The sequence below is a fragment of the Phragmites australis genome, chromosome 17 (genome assembly GCF_958298935.1).
Source record: "Phragmites australis chromosome 17, lpPhrAust1.1, whole genome shotgun sequence".
In the NCBI taxonomy this organism is placed as follows: domain Eukaryota; kingdom Viridiplantae; phylum Streptophyta; class Magnoliopsida; order Poales; family Poaceae; genus Phragmites; species Phragmites australis.
Window position 1 is genome coordinate 15,126,454 of NC_084937.1, and position 18,837 is coordinate 15,145,290.

Consider the following 18,837-nt stretch of genomic DNA (forward strand, 5'->3'; position numbering starts at 1 on the left):
TTGTATGTGCGCCTGCCAAGATCTTTCTTTAACAATTATGTGACGAGGAAGGTCCTGGTAAGGTCTTCTTTTAATAATGGTGTCATGAGGACATGCCGGCCGGGATGCCAACAAGGCTAGCTTTTAGTAGGTTTGCTATATGAAATGGATCAGAATTTCATATTATTACCTTGTTTGGATTGTTATATGAATCAAACATGGCATGGATCATATGGTCACAAGTAGAATCGTGAATCATGCCCAAGATTGGATTGATCTTGAAAAAATTATAACTTTTGTTTAAGTTGTTTAAGTTTTTTATTTAATTTGCTTTAATTTACACCGTAGAAGTTTGCTTCTAGTTTGCAATATAATCTTTCATAATTTTTTTAACTATTACTTTATATAACAAATTAAATTTATATTAGCAGGATTAAAGAATACAATAAATGTATTTGAATCAAATAAAACTTGATGATTTTGTCCGCCCCACAAAGTGGGTGAGCTTGTTCAGTTGGTCACATGTCAAACAAGATAGATCCTACCTAGTTTGGATACATGTGGATTTGAGAGAATTCTTGATTAAGTGACTCCCAACCTAGCTCTAAAAAGCCACAACTTATTTTTTTAATGATTTTGTGAAGAGGAAGGTACGTACCTGTAAAAACTCTATTTCTCAAAGGTGATGTGTTAGTGAAAGAAAATGTATTTCACGAATAAAGTACGACGAGAGCTCACTCACAGGAACGACTCAAGCTTAAAGAAGAAGTGGAGAGGAAATGAATGCTCAATGTGTGATGGTAAAAGATTTATCTCTTTAGCCTGATGGCTATAGATCTGTATTTATAGTGTCATTTATGATGTAAGTGTACAAATATAGCACTACAGGGATAGTGATATAAGCTATCACCATACAACAGGAACCTAGGGCCAATCGAATCACATGCTCGAGCCTAGGCAAAATACTTTTAACCTCACTCTGAAAATATTATCTAATTGTGGCAGTCACTGTGACGGCACGTGACAATAGTGCTTGTTCGGTCGCCGAATGCGGTTATTTTGTGTCAGATTGATAGTGGCCGATGGGCCCTCTCTTGCTGATATTCTTGACAGGGCCCAGTTGCCTTCCGCATGCTCCGAGAGTCCGTGGCCTAGGGAGGTTCACAGGCTCTATAGGCCTCGGTCTCCGTAGAGAGTCTAGTGCTCTGATTTTTACAGGAATTTTTTATAGCGACCCTTTAACGGTATTTGTGGCTGGGGCATTCTCCTAACACTATGGAATACTTGTTTTGAGGAAAGAATTCAAGCTAAGTGTAAACCAAGTTATATGATAAGGCCATTATTTATGAGCTCAAGTATCACCTGATACGTAGTCATTACAAAGCCACCGAATATCGCAGCATCAGCGAAGCGAGACTGCAAGAGGACATCGTGATCGCATCTCCGCATTTGGGCCGGACACAAGTTATGCCATCTGCAGCCTTAGCGCTGCTATGTTGTTAGCCTCCTTTACCTTTCCACAGGCAAATCGAATCTATACCATCATTGTGGGACGTGCGCTTAGGTTCAAGTGTCTGTTTTGTTTCCTCTAGTTCTACAAAAAATAAATATTTTTTTCAGCTGCTCGTATTAAACATTAGCTCAAAACGGGTTATCACAGATGGATGTTAAATTCTATCACCGACGGGTATGTATTCCGTCTTAAAAAAAGAAATTGTGATATTGAGACTGTTATAGATGGTTACAATTCCGTCTGTAACACACAGATAAGTCTAAATAAGACATACGTATGTAATATAGTTATACACATATCAGTTTCGTAATACATACAGACGGATTTTTTCTAAAAAATTGTCTATGTGTATTACGGGTTGTTGGGGATGATCTCCCGCCCCCCTTTTCGGAGGATAGCTCGAAGTCTGCTGGAAGGTCTACCTGCTTGTCACTACATATTCATTTCAGGGACTGCAGGTGAAGGTAACGAAGATCGCGAAGTACCATCGGTCGAAGGATGTAGGCGTGCCTGCAGTCTCGGCTTCCCATGTTGGCGAAGACGGTGATGAGCCTTCGGCCGAAAGCCAAAGTCTATGCCAACGGTTCTGATTGACTGCAGTGGGCGAAGGTAGCAGCCGGTCTTCGCTCTGGAGCCAAAGGCCAGCTCGGGGCGACGAAATGGAGAAGACTTCGGCGGGTTTCCGGAGCCGAAGACCATGACTGGATAGCGGGGCCCGCCTTAGCTGCCTGGGGCAGAGTTGTGATTATGTAAATATACTTAATTGTACCATAATACCCCCGAATATTCCAAGGATGTAGCAGGTAAGAGGGTAGGAACTATAAATCACGCTTGGAGTGGTCGAGTACGGGCTATAAATAGGGTCATACTGTGTATGAGATGTGTGTGAAAACAGTTCTACCCCAAGCACGTGTCACCCCGTGGACCCTTCGGCATTTCTGTGAGCGATGGTCCACCCTGTTTGGGATTTTGGTCCCAACAGTTGGCGCCGTCTGCAGGGATCGAACCCATCGAAGTCATGCCACCTAAGAAGACGAAGCCAACCGATACAGTGGAGGCATTGCCGGAACCTTTGGCTACGGCCAGGGCTTTGGTCGAAAGACCCCCTTCGGCGCTGCCAGGGTCGAGCAATGCTTCAGCCGGTGGAGCTTCGGGCGGACACGAGCAATGCTACAGCGTTGAAGTTGCGCCACCAGGAAGCAATGATGACAAACACGGAGAAGCCATCCAAATAAATGCGGAGCCGGTGCGGGTCACGGAAACAAGCGATCACGCACGCTTCGAGCCTTCGACAAAAGAAGGGGGGAAGGTGCGAGACGAAGAGTGGGAAGACCAGGATGACTTCGCAGAATATGAAAACGAAGACGAAACACACAAGGAAAGGACAGCTAGGCTAGAGGCTGAAGAGCTGGAAAGGTAGATTGCGCAGAAGAAGCACACGTTAGATAGCCTGGCAGCGAGCCGAAAAGCTGCAGAATATCGCAGACGGGCAGACGAAGCTAGGAAAACATTGGAAAAATGCAAGAGGAAATCGATATACTACACTGAGCGGAGGGAATGTCTCGCCAAGTGACGCCGCCCGAAGACACGACACGAGCTTCGTAGGACCTTCGGCGGTGGTCGTCCGTGGGAGACCCAGAATCTTCGCTAGCCATGGATCTGCAGAACCAGCCGTGGCCACCAGGCTTCAAGATGCCTAGAGTAGTAATGTTTGACGGGGAGTCAGACCCAAGGGAATTCGTAATGAGCTTCGAAGCGGCTGTCGAGTCTGCCGGAGGAGACGGTGCAACATTGGTGAAGGCCTTCGTATTGGCTGTAAAAGGGATAGTAAGATCTTGGTACTCCGCATTGCCCTCAGGATCCATATACTCATGGGAGCAACTGCGTAATGCCATGTACAACAACTTTCAGGGAAATCGGGTAGACAAGATCACCACGAGTGACCTCTTCGCACTGAAGCAATAGCCAACGGAAACATTGCAGAGCTATATGCGCCGCTTCGTGCACATACGTTGCCAAGCGAAGGGGTTGAGCGAAGACACAATCATCAACCCGGCAATATAGGGCATCAGAGGGGGACTATTAGTAGGAAAGCTTACAAGAAAAAGACCCGGGAGTGTACAAGAGCTACTCAATAAGATGGATGAATACGCGAGATCTGAGCTCGATCATCTTCGAAGGAAAAATGAAATGATAGCCTCCAAAATAGTAAAAACAAATGCATCAGCCAGAGAGGCAGGCACTAGCAACCCTAGAGACAGATTGCGGCACGCGAGGAAATCCGAAGCATCTGACTATACAAGGCAAAAAGAAGTCAATCAGATAGACTCCAGCCCATTTGAAGTCGCTCAAGTGGCAGGCGAAACTCAGAGTGCGGCTACTCGAGGAGGCCGAACCAGTAGAGGAAGGGGCCGCGGAGGCCGAGGTGGACGAGTCCTGTAGGACCTGGCCACGTTTTACTGCGAGCTACATGGCGAAGGAGCCGGCCACAGGACCAAGCAGTGCCCACAGGTCATGACCATGAAAGAGAGCTTGGCGAAGCAATCCTTTGATCAAGCAAGAACCATACACCACGCAACAAGTTTCAGGAGAAGCGAAGCGTGGGAAAACCCCAACCCAAGCATGACATTTGCCAACCAGTGGCGACCGATGCTGGCACCACAATATACCCCTGCAGCGTGGGCTCAGCTGGATCAAACGAGGCAAATGACCCTCCAAGGGGAGCTACCTCCGCCACCACCAAGGCCTGCGATCGAAGTACCACCAGAGAGCAGTAAGTCCATGAAAACGGTAAATCGTGGATACAATGTGGTGTTGGCGATCTTAGGAGGATCTAACCAACAGACAGAATCTAAGAGACAACGGAAAGAATATGCGCGAAGGGTCAACCACGTCGGTGTGGGGCCAATGTACATTCATTCAAGGTGGTCAAGCGTTCCCATTACATTCTCGCAAGAGGACATGAGGGTCTTAGATTACCCACACACAGATGCCTTCGTTATCACAGCAAACATCTCAGGAAAAGAAGTGCATAGAATCTTGATAGATGGAGGAAGCTCAACGGATATCATCTTCGTGGATGCCTTCGACAAAATGGGTCTACGTCGAAGCGACCTGAATCAAGCTAGATCACCATTGCTAGGCTTCGGCGGGAATGCAATCAACACTCTGGGAAAGATAACAATCCCAGTGTCGTTTGTCGAAGGGACGAATTTTTGGATGGAAGATATTACCTTCGATGTGGTCGACATTAATTACCCATACAATGCGATATTTGGTAGGGGAGTCTTGAACACATTCGGAGCAATACCGCACCACGCATATTTGTGCATGAAGATGCCTGGTCCTGGAGGCATCATAACGGTGCTTGGAGACCAGCGAGTGGCCTGATGGATCGAAGTGGGAATCACTCTAGGATGGCGAAATGTCCACATGGTGATGGAACCTTTGGCAAATCGAGAGGAGAGCGATACCCAGCCGAAGATGAACAAAGCAGTGAAGGCTATACCGGAGAGAGCAACCAGAATAGTGTCGTTACATCAAGAAAAACAAGATAAAAAAGTCACCATAGGAGCGGAGGCCCCAGAGGAGGACCAGCAATAACTCATAATGTTTCTGTGCAGGAATGAGGATGTCTTCTGTTGGTCTCTGAAAGACCTACAAGGAGTAAGTAGGGAAATCATTCAGCACAGCTTAAATGTAGATCCCAGTGCAAAGCCAAGGAAGCAAAAGCTTAGAAAAGCTTCGAGTGAAAGGGAAGAAGCAGCAAAGGCTGAGGTAAAAAAACTGCTCGATGTCGGAGTGATACGTGAAGTGTTGCACTCAGAGTGGCTAGCTAACCCAGTGTTAGTCAAGAAAAGCAACGGAAAGTGGAGAATGTGTATCGACTTCATAGACTTGAACAGGGCTTGTCCGAAGGATGATTTCCCATTACCTAGAATCGATCAGCTGGTGGATTCTGCGGCTGGTTGCTAGATATTAAGTTTCCTAGATGCATACTCGGGGTACCACCAGATCTGGATGGCAAAGGAAGATGAGGAGAAGATGAGTTTCAGGACCTCCTTCGGCATATACTGCTTTGTGAGGATGCCCTTCGGACTCCGAAATGCTGGCGCAACCTTCACCAGGTTGGTGCAAACAGTGCTAAGCTCACAGATAGGGTGAAATGTCCTAGCTTATGTCGATGACATAGTGGTCAAAAGTGCTAGAAGAAGCCAACATCTCGAAGACCTGCGTGAAACATTCTAAAGCTTGCGAAGGGTGGGACTAAGATTGAATCCAGAAAAGTGTGCCTTCGGAGTATAGTCCAGAAGGCTATTAGGGTTCTTGGTGTCGAAGAGAGGCATCAAAGTGGAACCCCAAAAGATACATGCGATAATTGACATGAAACCTCCACAAAACAGAAAGCACACAACGCTTGGCAGGGAGGTTGGCGACACTAAACAAGTTCATTGCAAAATCTGCAGAGCGAAGTCTACCTTTCTTCAAAATGTTGAAAAGCTCCGACCCATTTAGATGGGGAACGGAGCAACAAGAAGCCTTCGATGAATTGAAAAATTATCTGACAAAGCTCACATCACTTTCCAGCCCCGATCCAGGTGCAGATTTGTTGTTATACATAGTGGCATCTCCTTCGACAGTGAGCGCTGTACTCATGCAGGAAGGACACGAAGACAACAAATTACGACAATTCCCAATATACTATGTGTCAGAAGCTCTCGCAGGCCCGAAGAGACCCTATACCGAACTGGAAAAAGTAGCATACACACTCGTCATGGCATCTCGCAAGCTTCGCCATTACTTCACAGCTCACAGGATCACAGCACCAACTTCCCTGCCCCTTCGTGACATGTTTGAGAACAGAGAAGCTATAGGAAGAATGGCGAAATGGGCAGCGGAAGTCACCCCATTCATGATTGTTTTTGTGGCAAGAACATCGTTGAAATCACAAGCGTTAGCAGACTTCGTGGCAGAATGGACTCCTCTAACCAAAGCCCCAGAAGAAGAACTGTCAGAACCGGTCTGGATCGCATATTGCAATGGGGTGTGGGGAGCTATAGGAGCAGGCGTGGTGGCGGTATTATCCTCACCTTCAGGCACAAAGTTAAGATATGCCGCCAAATTAGAATTTCGGTCTACAAACAATACCGCAGAGTATGAAGCCATCCTCCTTGGACTTCGCAAGGCGAAGGCTTTGGGCTCCCGAAGGGTGCTGGTTAAAATAGACTCAAAGGTAATAGCAAGCCAAATCAACAAGACATTTCAGGCAAAAGAACCAGAGCTTGTTAAGTATAAGGCAGCAGTCCGAAGAATAGAAAATTACTTCCTGGGGTTCACGGTCAAGAGTATATCGAGAAATGACAACTTCAAAGCAGATGAGCTAGCCAAAGCTGCCGCGCAAAATCTACCTATGCCACTAGATGTATTCTACCAAAAGCTGACCAAGCCAACCGCCGACGACACTTCGCGACCAGCGAGTTCTGTTGCTATGATCGAAAGCAAAGATTGGCGCTCTCTGATAATGGCTTATCTTTGTGGTTATCACAAACCTGATGATAATGTTGAGGTGAAGCGTATGGCCCAGAGAGCTAGAAATTACAAAATTATGGGAAACAATTTGTACAAGGCCGGAGTCTGTGCACCATGGTTGCGATGCATATCCCAGGAAGAAGGACAGAATCTACTAAAAGAAATTCACGGTGGACTGTGTGGTTCACATGTGGGTACACCAGCCTTAGTTGGAAAAGTATACAAACAGGGCTTATTTTGGCCGAAGCCGATCAATGATGAGGATTAAATAGTCCGAAGTTCTCAACAATGTTAGTTCTGGGCAACGGGGTCAAGCAGGCCTTCAGCAAAAACACAGCTAATCCCACCAGTTTGGCTGTTAATGAGTTGGAGCATTGACATTGTCGGCTAGCTACCAGCCGCTCCAGGAAATTTGCGATATGCCGTCGTTGTGGTCGAGTACTTCTCCAAATGGGTGGAGGCGATGCCGCTCGTAAACATAACATCGCGAAATATCCAAAATTCCTATGGTAGAACATCATATGCCATTTCGGAGTCCCACGTGAAGTAACAGTAGACAACGGCACCCAATTTGACAGTGCAAGATTAAGTCAGTTTTGCGAAGGACTGAGGATCAAAGTCCTTTTCACATCTGTATACCACCCACAGTCTAATGGGGCCGTCGAAAGAGCAAACAACATCGTCTTTGCTGGTGTCGCAAAGCACCTGCAGGGCCTGGCAAAAGGGAAATGGGTCGAAGAGTTGCCCAAAGTCTTATGGTCTATAAGAACAACGGTAGCAAGGCCAACCGGTATCACACCGTTTCGCCTCCTCTTCGGAGAGGAGGCAATGACCCCAGAAGAATGCAAGAACAAATCATTTAGGGTCGTAGAGGAACCAGAGCAAGGTGAAGAGTCAACGTCAAAGGATGCCCTCAAGGAAGTGAGATTGCAGGCTGCCGAAAATCGGGCAGGTATCAAGAGGAGACAAGAAAGTGGAGGGACAAGAAGATATCCATAAAGAACTTCGTCCCCAGAGATTTGGTGCTGTGAAGACTTGGTAATGCCTCACTAGTGGGAAAACTACAAAGCAAATGGGACGGTCCCTTCTTAGTCAAAAGGTCGTTAAGACCTGGCTCGTATCACTTGGCTAATATGGAGGGCGAGGAGCTTCTGCATACTTGGAATGCGAACAACCTTCACAAGTTCTATGCGTAACAGCGATGGAGGCCTTGGCGCATCTTGGCAATGAGTCTGTGCCAAAACGAAGCTTGTGTAATTTTCTGTATGCAATTTTTCTTTTCATGTAATCAAATTGTACGGGAACTGCACTCTTTTCCTCATAGGGGGACCCCTTCGTTAGGGCGTGAGGTTTTTAATGAGGCAGGAACCCTTGTAAACATCGATATAGTAGAAATACCCCCAGAAAAGATCGCTTGTTCTGAGTATTGATAACTTGTCGTCGAAGTGTGCTAGCCTCTCAGAGCAGGGTGGCACACCAATCGAGGAGTGAAGGGCCGCGAATAGACGACACAACTAGAGGTGCGAAGTGTCAACAAAAAATGACATACACTTTCAACCTTAAAAAATAAATATAAATAAAAAAAGTCCGAAGTGTCGCTCGACCTAAGAGAAGGCGATGCACTTCGAGCTAAAAGTCTGGGGGGAGGGGCTAAGAGTGCCTGCCCCCGCACCGAAGCAAAAACGAACCTTTGGAATAAAAGCTGAAGTGTCGCTCGACCTAAGAGAAGGCGATGCACTTCTAGCTAAAAAGTCAGGGGCTAAGAATGCCTACCCCCGCACCGAAGGAAAAACGAACCTTCAGAATAAAAGCTGAAGTGTTGTTCGACCTAAGAGAAGGCGACGCACTTCGAGCTAAAAAGTCGGGGGCTAAGAGTGCCTGCCCCCGCACCGAAGAAAAAATGAACCTTCAGAATAAAAGCCGAAGTGTCATTCGACCTAAGAGAAGGCAACACACTTTGAGCTAAAAGGTTGGGGGCTAAGGGTGTCTGCCCCCGCACTGAAGAAAAAATGAACCTTCGGAATAAAAGCCAAAGTGTTGTTCGACCTAAGAGAAGGCGACGCACTTCGAGCTAAAAAGTTGGGGGCTAAGAATGCCTGACCCTGCACCGAAGGAAAAATGAACCTTCGGAATAAAAGCCGAAGTGTCGTTCGACCTAAGAGAAGGCGATAAACGAACCTTCGGTGTAAAAGCCGAAGTGTCATTCGACCTAAGAGAAGGCGACGCACTTCGAGTTAAAAAGTCGGGGGCTAAGAGTGCCTGCTCCTACACCGAAGCAAAAACAAACCTTCGGAATAAAAGTCCAAAGTGTCACTCGACCTAAGAGAAGGCAATGCACTTCGAGCAAAAAAGTCGGGGGCTAAGAGTGTCTGCTCCCGCACCGAAGGAAAAACAAACCTTCGGAATAAAAGCTGAAGTGTCGCTCGACCTAAGAGAAGGCGACGTACTTCGAGCTAAAAAGTCAGGGGCTAAGAGTGCCCACCCCCGCAATGAAGGAAAAATGAACCTTCAAACGAAAAACTACCTTAAGAGCGCCCGCTCTCGAACAAAAACAATAAATTTTTATCAGCCGAAGATACATGTGACCAAAAATCGGGGGAGGGGGGGTCAGCGTTATTGAAAAAGCACTTCTCTGGCAGTCGCAGGTATCTGCGACGAAAAATCAGGGAAATGGCGCTATCCAATCTTAAAAATTCATCACTACCAAAGCGTCGCCCCAAATAAATAATCGAGAATATCGTTCACCGAAGAAGACTTCGCTCGAGTAAGCGAGAAAGCGTTCCTAACATCCGAAAACATTGCGAAACGCCATAATGTCACTTCAAGCGCGGTGTCGCTGAAGTAAATGCCCAAAAAGCAAAGTAATAGTAATTGCAAGAGCACCCTTTATTCCGCAAAGCGGTCAATGTCAGGACCAATAAAATCCTTATACCATCGATTAAAAACAAATTGAAAGGCTATGCCTTGACTTGCATGAAAATGCATGGTTGGGTCCAAAGGGGACCCAACATGAGTTGAAGCCGATGGAGACACACGAAGGGCATCTTCGCCTCCGGTGTGTTCAACTAGTTGCGAAGAGGGCCCACGACGGTAGCAAAGCTACGGCTGGCGAAGTGGGAGCCTGTCGTCGTCTTCGGGCTCAATCTTCGGCTCAATGAGCATAGGCGGACACTCGAAGTTTCCGCGCGCGATACGACGCAAGTTGCGCTCAGCTCGGCGATTAACTAATGTCGAAGGGCTAAAAGATTTCCAAAATGCTTTAGTCCTAGTATTCATGGCATCGTATGCCTTACACTTCGCATGCCAGTACCGCTCGAACTCAACATTTGGATGACGGCGGTGAAACGATTCCCAGCAAGACCAAGACACAAAAAAATTGTCCCTCATCATGGTAACGGGGACAGCCTCTTTGGCTACCTGCGTAGTGTCCGAAGGAAGGACCTACGCAGGGAGCGCAACAAGTCAAGAACATTTCGTAACAAATATAATATTACATATTACATCATCAATGTATGATACATCGCCCCATCATATAAGGAAAACTCAATAAACAAAATGACGCTTCGCGCTAAGTCATCCCACCTTCCCGGTTTCTTCGTCCGCCGCTGTTGTAGCTTTAGACGAGGGATCATCCCTCACCTTCGCCTGCAAAAGAAATATTTCTTAAAAGAGTGCACGACAAAGAAGACAACAAAACCATTGACATGAAACAACGTACTCGCTGGCGGTTGATCTCCGCCTCTCAGAGGGCGAGCTCGCGGCCATGCTTCGCATGCAGCAACAGCCATCGGCTCTAGCTCCCCAAGCACGTTTAAAGCATCTTCGGAAAGAGCCTTCGCCTCACTCAGCTCTTCTTGCAGCCACTGTGTCTTAGCGCTCTCTGTGGCGCAAAGTGCTTGCAGGTCACACACTTGTGCTTCAGAGGATTGCAAGTTTTGGCGCCAGCATTTGACTTCCTCTTCGGCCACTTCTTTCTCTGAGCGAAGGGCGATGAGTTCCTTCTCGAGTTACTCCAAGCGCGACTCGGCTTCCCTTGCTTAGCACGAAAATTTGTGCTTCTAGCCTTCGGCTTTTTCAGCACGCTACTGCAACATATCAATCTGCGCATCTGCACTCCGGGCGCGAGCTTCAGAATTCTCTGCCTGTTTGCGCTGAGCCCGCGATATAAGCAAAGCCTGGGATGTTGCACGGATATGAGCGATTATTAAAAGGACAAAATAATAATAATAATAGAACATACTGGTATACCTTCGCAATCGCCACATCAGAAGTGTCGAAAAGTTCACCGACAAGCTTTCGGGCGAGCAAAATTTCAAGCTCGGGGAGGACGAAGGTACTAAAAATCTTCTTCATGTCATTGACCTCCCCCATGCTTGGTTCAAAGGAGGAAACCTTGAATGCCTCGAGCACAATGGCCTTCGCATCAAGTAGCCCGCCGTGGCCCATCAACCCTTTCCCGCCACGATGGGGCGCGCTTGGAGTTGACACCTCAGTCCAGGAGGAAGAGCTCGAAGGCGATGAGGGCGTAGAGTAGGCTACCACTTCAATATTTTTGGCTCCTTAGACCTCGGTTTCCCCGGCGGTAGCCTCAATGATGGTTCCCGTCTCCGCCAACTCCTCGTCGTCGTCGCTTAAAATTAGCGTGGGAAGGTCCACGCGAGAGCAAAACCCCGACTTCAGAGGACGAGGATCTTGGGTGCCTTCTGGAGTCTATCGCCTTGGCACGTCGCGCAGCGCGGCCGAACCCTCCAGAGACACATCTTCGCGGAGAACATCGGAGGTAACTTTGCACGGCCTTTTCCGAAGGGCAAGCGCCTTCTTTTTTCAGCCTCCCTGCGGTGATCGCTCGGGCTATTTTCTTTTCTTCAGGGTACCCGTGGGAACCTCTTCGCCGGTGTCTTCTACCGGGGAGCCCTCTCTGGGACCCTACAGCAACACGCTAGCCTTCAGCCTCTCCCGGTATGAAATGCCCCTATATTCCAAGACTTGATTGAGTCTTCAAACAAGGCCTTGTTCAGCGCATAACTATGCTTCGCCCGGTGTAAATTTCCCAACAAGCATTGTAGCTTTAGCCTCGACTTCGAACATCGACGAATCTGGAAAAGGTCAAGACGCATAAGCAAGTGGCAGCGAAGTTAAAAAAAATTAATAGCAGAAAAATGTATACCAGTGAAGCCGTGCACGGAAGGATGAGAACGGCAAAGCCCCTCGGGCCCTTTCTCCCCAAACTCCGGGATACTCCAATCCCGGCTAAGGGACCACACCCCAGCGGCTACAAACTCCTCTACGAGGTCACAAGTGGATAGATACTTCGCACACCTGGCGAAGGCTTTGAGAGCTGTTTGCTGGGATGCTTTCAAGTGCACGTCTGGAGCGTGGTTTCCCTTTACTTCCTCACATTTCGAAACAAGAAACTCTTTGGGATCTACTTTGTGGTAGAACCACCACTATGTCCAGTCGCTCGGCCATTTGTTCTTGTATACAATGACAGGCGTGGATAACCCAGCGCGGTAGGCGAAGTTCAAACACCCATAATGTGCCTCGCTCTGGATGCCCCGGGCGAACACTGGTTTTGGCTGGTGATGAAGCTGATGAGCAGCAGCGAAGGCCCTGGCTGATGCCTTCGCTCCCTCTGACCGAGCGGCCCACGTAAAAAGCCCCATCCTTACTATGGCATTGGGCGTGAGCTGGTGAAGATAAACTTCAAACAATTTTAGCACTTTAACAACCATGTCATCGCATGGCAAGTGAAGACCTGCTCAAAAATAATGAACAAATACAACTGCTTTGTCGTCATACGGCTCCGGTGTCTCCTGATTGCCGGGGAGCCAAACTTCAGATACATTGTTGATCAATCCCTCCTTCACGAGACTGGCCAGCACTTCATCATCCACCTTAGACTGCCCAATCCAGTATGTCTTTGGGCGAGAAGACCTAGCCTTCGTTGCCATTGGGATGAACAGAGAAGCCTTGAACAGGGAAAGACTTAGAGAGTTGTAAGGGGCTTCGTCCGAGAAGGACTCAGAGGCCTGTAAGAGGCATCGTACGAGAGCAAAAGCTTGAGCAGAGGCGCACGGTAAAAACAAGTAACAGTGGGGCAGTATTTATAGCAAAGAGCCCAGCGGTTAAAACGAGACGCATCAGAACTTGAATCGACGAGGAAAATGACACTTTGGTATACATCGAAGGCATTAAATGCATGTCAACAATACAGTTACCCAGGGGCCGCATGGTCGTACTGTAAAAAAAGCAATTTGACTGAAGTGCATCCACCCCAGCAGACTTCGACAGGCCGAAGGGGACGGCGTTGAGATGCATCTTAAAGACTACAGGTTCGGCCCATCGAAGATAAACCTTACCCGTAGGGGGCTGCTATTGGGGATGATCTCCCGTCCCCCCTTTTCGGAGGGTAGCTCGAAGTCTGCCGGAAGGTCCACCTGCTTGTCACTACATGTTTGTTTCAGGGACTGCAGGTGAAGGTAGCGAAGATCGCGAAGTACCATCGATAGAAGGATGTAGGCGTGCCCGCAGCGCCAGCTTCCCGTGTCGGTGAAGACCGTGGTGAGCCTTCGGCCGAAAGCCGAAGTCCATGCCAGCGGTTCTGATTGACTACAGTGGGCGAAGGTAGCAGCCGGTCTTCGCTGTAGAGCCAAAGGCCAACTCGGGGCGACTGAATGGAGAAGACTTCGGCTGGTTTCCGGAGCCGAAGAACATGACTGGATAGCGGGGCCCACCTTAACAGCCCGGGGCAGAGTTGTGATTATGTAAATATGCTTAATTGTACCATAATGCCCCCGAATATTCCAAGGATGTAGTAGTTAAGGGGGTAGGAACTGTAAACCACGCTTGGATTGCTCAAGTACGGGCTATAAATTGGGCCATAATGTATCCGAGAGGTGTGTGAAAACAGTTTCGAGCATTTTAATCGAAACCAAGCATCCTGATCGTATATGTAACATCTTGAGTTTTAGCATTTAGATTATAGCAAAATTCACTCTCTTTTTTTAAAATCTAATTATTTAAACTAACATAAAATCAAGGAAATATATATTTGAATAGACATATATACATGTATGTATATATTCAAATTTATTATTATTGACTAAGTATTCAGAAGTGTACCAAATTAATTTCTAAATTAATCCCTCAATAAGATGATCATATGTTTTTATGCTTCTTTGAGTGGAGATTTGAATTTGGATATCTCTCAAATTCAAAATTAATCCTTAGGTTAAAATTTAGCTAAAATCCAAAACCAAATTTAAATAGTCCTATTTGAATTAATCCCAAATCAAATCTTTTACTTTTCTTTCCTTGGGCCAGTCACCCTCCTTTCCCTTCTGCGCAGCCCAACCGAGCCTTCTCCTATCTCTCCCTCGCGCTATGGCCAGCAATGCTAGCTCGGCCCGACTACTGCACTAGCCCAACCGCGCCGCCCCTATCTCTCTCCTCCCACCGACACACGGGACCTGCGCACCATAAGCTTCTCCTAGCTCCAGCTCCGCTCGCTTTTAGTCGTGCCCTGTTTTCTCCCCGCAATCAAGGCGTGACAACTTCTTGCTGTCCTTTGTCTCTCTCTCTCTCTCTCTCTCTCTCTCTCTCTCTCTACTCTCAAAGCTTTGCTTGACAACCCGTGAATTTGGCGTCTGCCACATGCGGATGGCCAGTGATCGTGCTGCCACGCACCATGGATTTCCCGATGGGCGCCGCCCCACCCGCCTTTCTGTTCACTTGGAGCACGAGACGATGCCGCCACCTCCTGCTTCCTCTCCCTCTATAAGATGGGTACGTCGTCCCATTCGCCCCCCCCCCTTTGTCCCTCGTCTTCATCCTGCCACCACCCAAATTCACCGCCACAACTACGAGCTATTGTTCCAAGCCAAACCGTCACTTCGATCCGCTAGCCACCACTGTAGAGCTGTCACTGGGAGCATGAAGGAGATGTGGGAGAGCATCTAGAATCGAGAGGAGCACAAGGACACAGATTCAGCTTGCTACTGATGCTGCCGCGTGCATCCCTCCATCACCTGCTGCCATACCCTCTTCCCACGTCGGTGCTCTTCCCTTCCTCTCTTTGTGCCAGCCTTCAAGTCGAGGGCCTGGCATGTCATTGTGCCTCTGTTTCCTGCAAGTGGAGAAAGTGTAGATAGGGGGAGGTGCTACCCGATTATCTTGCCGCCTTGACCAACTCTAGCCACCTTCTGGGCATGCTCTGGCCTTCGCCCGCCGTCAAGGCCCACCAAAATGGATTCACCAGGACCTATAGATCCCTAGCCATCTAGTCTTGATGTGACCGGCTATCTCTAGCACAACTCTGGCTAGTCTTTAGTGAGGTGCCGCTGTGATTCCTTAGCGCCGATCTTCGTTGCTGCTATGCTCCACCCAGCGAGCCCGCAAGTGCGTCCCCTGGGCCTCTGGCCATGATAGCATAGGCTGGTTGAGCAGGCCATGGTTCACCTAAATGGGCTGGCCTACTGGTGTAGACCACCTAAGGCTGCAGGCCACGTCCTGGGCCAGCCTCCACCTAGGCCCATGACAGCCTCATGCCGTATTCTTATCCCTGGGCCACCACTGTGCACTCCAGCCCAAGCCCAAGCCCAGACCCAACCTAGATCCAAATCTGGCCCTAGCCTAGCTATTGTTCAGTGGGACCCATTAGTTATTGTTCAATGGGACCCACCTATGGGGCCAACCAATGAATAGTAACATTTTGGGATTTCTCGATTTAATTTTAGATTAATATTCTAGGAGTCATAACTTCTTCGTTTTGACTCTGATTTTGGTGATTCTTTCATCTAAATTCATCTAAATTTGAGAACTATCTTTCTATCATAGTGTGATATATATTAGGAGTCATTTAGTTTCCATTTGGTGTATTTTAATTCTTCAATAGCATAGGTCATCGTTAATCGTAACCGCTCTTTGCAGAACTGGAGGATTTCATGGAGGAACTGGATAATCCTGACTTCGACCCAGGAATAGAGGAAAACTTCGGAGAAGGAAAGTCCTATCTCCTCGATCATTTTGAGCCCAAGTTTCAATAGTCTAATTGATCAACTTAAAACTTGACTTATTATCCCATGTGCTATATACTGTGCTATTTCTACTGCTTGCAGTAGTTAAATCCTATCATACAATTGTCATGCCTTAAATGTAACTATCTTGAATCCATGTCACTTTAGGATTACCTGACATTATCTATATTAATGTCAGATGACATGTTGATATCTAGCATGCTTAGGATTGAATACATCTCTTCAGAGATGTCACTTCATTGAATATCAATCCAACTCATGTTTCATGAATATTTGGTGATTGTGGAATCCTTGATAATCATGTGGGATATGATGGGTGGTGTGTAAAATGTGTGAAAACTGCTTTGGAGGAGCACATAGAGTAGTCCTCCGGTGATGATGCTCTTGGGGGCTTAAGTTACCTGCGTGGTACTCATTGCCAATGTTGAAGATGCCTTCCTCAGTCGTATAAGTACCAAATCATTGTGCCATCATGCTAAGCCACTATAGTGCAACCATACATCCTGTTATGGGAAGGATGTGACCTTTCTATCTTCTGACCAAGCTGGACATTTTACTAGGAGGCCAAGGAAGCAAGGAGAACCCAAGAGTCTATCAGGTGCTTCATGGGGGTGTTTATTGAACCATACTCTTTACGAAGGTCAAGGTGGTGCTCTGTCATCCTGTACGTAGTGTTGGAGCACTTGGGGTGTCTCATAGTATAGTCCGGCAAAAGAAGGTGATTAAAGCATATCGGTATGATTCGCTCCTCCGTTTGTAATGATTGGAGGCTGAGCATATCGTGTGGGTACAATGTATAACCTCTGTAGAGTATAAGTCTATTCGAATAGCTATGTCCACGGTCATAGACATGCAAAGCAATGACCTCACTTGGTTAGACTCAGGGCATGTGTATCATCAATGGATGAGTGTGAGGACTAAATATCCGTATGATGAAGTTGATAGCTCGATCTGCCAGGAGCTGAGTGATACTGAAGGTACACCAGACACATTGATAGGGACTGTGGAGTGAGGTGTAGCCCTTGCCAGGACCAAAAACGCTAGATATATCTTGTTACCTTTTTTAAACTATTTCAAAGTTAACAGTAGAGAATATAACTGGATACCTGCATGAACTGTTTTACGCTTACTAAATTGTAAAGTCTTATTCTTGAGTTATCCTTTATGCATCTATCAACCCTTTGAAGTAGTAAGAACTTGCTAAGTACCTTCCATACTCATTCTTAATGTCATTCAAATGAGGAGATGGATGCTGACTTTGTGGGAGACCAAGGCGTGGATGAGGAGTAGATTTAGTGTCATTCACACCCGAGCTGCATGCGGCTCTGGGTTTTTGTTCCACTATGCTTTTGTTGGCTGGTTGTCCAGGTTTGTAATGTACCGTATGGTTTAAAGACTTTTGTACTCATGTAACCTTAAATTCTTTATATATGATGTATGACTGTGATGCCACAAATATTGTACTATATATATCAGCTACTTGATCCAGGAACTGATATAAGAGATATAAGAGATCCTAGGACAGGGGTCTTATAGCATAGGAACAATCCCATCCTCCCAGTGTTTGATAGCAGTGAATAAAAACATATTCTATGCAGAAAAGGGATAGACAACAACAACACTCAGTACACATAATCAAACTCTTACAAATCCTAACAAAACCATGATGCAATTTGAACTCACCTCGGTGCATGGAAGTAAAGGATCAAGATAACAGCCTAGGGGGAATGAATATACCTTTTTCTAATTTTTCTCTTGAAACATGCTAAACTTCACATTAACAAAATTAAAGATACTCTAAAGCAAGCTAGATGATGCAATTGTATATGAAGCTAGCCACAACAAGGATTTACGCTAAGCAATTTAAGAACTTGCAATAAAATGAAGTAAGAGAAATAAACCAAAGGCGGAGACAAGACTAAGTTGTTCCCAAAGTTTGAATCCTTGAGGGGATCCTACATCTCCGTTGAGGGGCTCGGTCACATTTGAGTCAGGTCTCTTTTAATCCTTTTCCTCCCGAGGTTGTACAAAGCACTAATCAGCTTTCTTGTGGTATTTCTTCTCTTACGGAGGCAAAATCCGGCCTTCATAGTCCTTCTCATGACACACCAAAAATGAATCGGTGGCTTGTGAGCAACTTCTAGCCGTTTAGGAGTCCTCAATGTCCAACACTAAGAAGCACACACAGAGAAGCTTGGAGATGATCCCTAGTGCTCTAATATGAACTCTTATCTCTCTAGCACTCAATCCCCCTTTTTCAAATCTCTCTTTAAAGATGAATCACTTTCTTGGGAGAGGAAATGGGCTTTTGTTTTAAAAATAGGCTGGGATTTGAAATGAGCAAAGGTTCAAGATGAAGATGTGAGAGGGAGTATAAATAGACCCTCTCAAAAACTAGCTGTTTGACACATTTTCAGCCCACATCAGAACTTCCAATCCCTACGATCGGAACGTCCAATGTATGCATTTTAACAGCTTCGGACTCCACTTCCTAACTCAGATTTGGTAAAAATAACATATCAGCACATTTGATGTATTTGATCGGAACACGATCTAGAAAATAAATGGGACCAAAGAACTCTATTTGCAAAAACCAGAGGTTCCAACCTTGATTGGAACTTCCGATCAAAACATTGGAACATCCAATGCATATAACTCAGCAAACATGAAAACCTAGAGTCCATAAATTTTGAACATTCTGACCAGTCGGAACTTTGGATATATCCATCAGAACTTCTGATTTACCAAAGAAAGTTTAGACCTGGTTTTCGTGTTGTGAAC